Source organism: Egretta garzetta, unplaced genomic scaffold (genome assembly GCF_000687185.1).
Source record: "Egretta garzetta isolate BGI_Z169 unplaced genomic scaffold, ASM68718v1 scaffold243, whole genome shotgun sequence".
Classification (NCBI taxonomy): Eukaryota; Metazoa; Chordata; class Aves; order Pelecaniformes; family Ardeidae; genus Egretta; species Egretta garzetta.
This window is the reverse complement of record NW_009259041.1, coordinates 770073-772165: the sequence shown is the minus strand read 5'-3', so window position 1 is coordinate 772165 and position 2093 is coordinate 770073.

Here is a 2093-nt window from a genome sequence, read left to right as displayed (position 1 = left end):
GTTACCCCCGACAGACTTCCAACCGCGTTCCCATATATAATTTATGGGTTGAAAATAACACGCTTACAGGATTATAGACAGAGCAGCAGAAGAAAAAAAGTAATATTACAAGGCGCAGGCGATGCTTTCAGTCCTGCAGATTAGTTTGAATTGGGTAGCAAGGAGAAATGAATTTAAAAATAGATCTTCCCGGTGATTTATTAAATATAATTGGTTAAAATGCGTCTTAAAAAAAAAATAATACTTTGCAATGCTTTCTGCTCTTCCTGTGTCATTCCTCAGATAAAAGCGAGCGCCCCCGAGCAGCGGTATGCAGACTATTAGAGGCATGCAAGGTGCTTTCAGGCGGTGCAGAACAAACCCGCAGCAGCCCAGCGCCCTTCCCGCGGAGCGGAGGAATGCCCGGCTGGTATTTCGAGTGGTAACCACACATCCCCGCCTGTGCCCACTCACACCGCCACGTGACCCCCCCCGGCCCGAGTGCCCCTCTCCTGCGCGCGGGTCCCAGCCAGCACGGCCACTGGGGAAAAAGAAAAAACCAAATTCATTTTTGGACCCCCTGCCTTAAAGGGTTTATTTCAATCATTGCAAGCTGTTCTTGCTCTGAAATCACGCTGGCGCTCAGGATCTGCCCAAATCCCACCTGAAAGATTTAACTGCAAAGCTACCGGGAAGATGTGGGGAGGAAGGAACGCTCCTAACCCAGTAGCTGTCACCTTATCGCCGCGTTTGGCAGGTTGCGGCGCTTCTAAGAAAGCGTCGCCACACATTATTTACGTGTGGCGTGAGAACGTGCGCTGACAAATACGATTTATCTTTATAAAGTACAAAATAAGGAGAGGGAACGGGTTGGCCCTGCAGGACAAACGACTGGCTCAAGGTCGCCCAGCCGACCCGCAGCGACCCGAGCACCGGCGGGATTACACCCGATTCTCGGAGTGAACTGTGCTGCGCGGGGTCCGGCTCAAGGCCCCGCTTTTTGCTTTGACCAAAAACTCTGCGTTCATCCCCAAAACTGCCTGAATCCTCCACTCAGTGCGGTCACAGTGGCCCGAAGGCCACAAGCCCCCAGCACCTCGAATGAGCCCTTGTAACAGTGACACGAAAACCACCGTGGCTATGACAGAGCGCACAGATGTGAGATTACATCAGGTTGTCCCCACCTAAGGGACAGTAAGCTGAGCCCAGGTAAGTTTAGGTTGGTACCAGAACATGGCTCAACTGAAGACAAACGTGGATCCAGCAAGAGTAGAGTAGCTTAGTCCAAAAACGTAACCTAATTTAAGAAGGCCACGGATAAGCCTCCGAAAAGACATGCGATGTTGCCAAGGGCAACAGCAGCAAACGACATCTGATGACCCAGGAGGTCTATTTTCTGGATGTAGGACTAGAGGAAAAAGTTAACCACATGCTTGCGGGCTGTTTGCTCTGCATCGCGAGCGAAGCCAGTTGAGACTTTCCTTTTAATTGCCTGTACTCAGACAGCTCTTGAGACAGACAAGAGGTATTTACTCATAAGGACGCGGAGAATACTTTACTCCACAAGAGAAGCGTCTCACAGGGCGGTATGAAGAGCCACATTCCAGAAGAAGCGGCCAGCACTATTGTTTCTTCTTCTGTGAGCAACCTGAAGTCTGCCAGAGCTGCGGGTTCTGGAGCCAGCCCTGGGCCACAGCTCAGCCAACACAAAGTGTAAGCCAGCCCTGCCACCCTGTGCCCGCCCCTCAGCCCTGACCCCCAACACCCGCTCGGCTAAGGATGCAGCCGGAGAATGAACTGACCCGAATGAAATCCAGCCCAGCCAAAAAGAGCTTTCATCCATGCCATATCCAAGCTTTCATCCATGCCATATCCATACTGCTTCTGATGTACAGCGCTTTACCAGTTACTGGGGGGGGGGCTTTTCTTTCATTTTATCAGCTCAGGAGAAAGCAGAGTCCGGGGAGGCCATGCTTTCCCGGCTCCCCGTGCCCTTGGTTTCCAGCAGAGATTAAACAATCCCTGGGATAATTCACTCACAAATTATCTCCGACTGCCTCGCGGCCTGGGTCCTGTCCCTGTTGGGGCAGACTCTGGAGAAGCCCCTTAGGGCT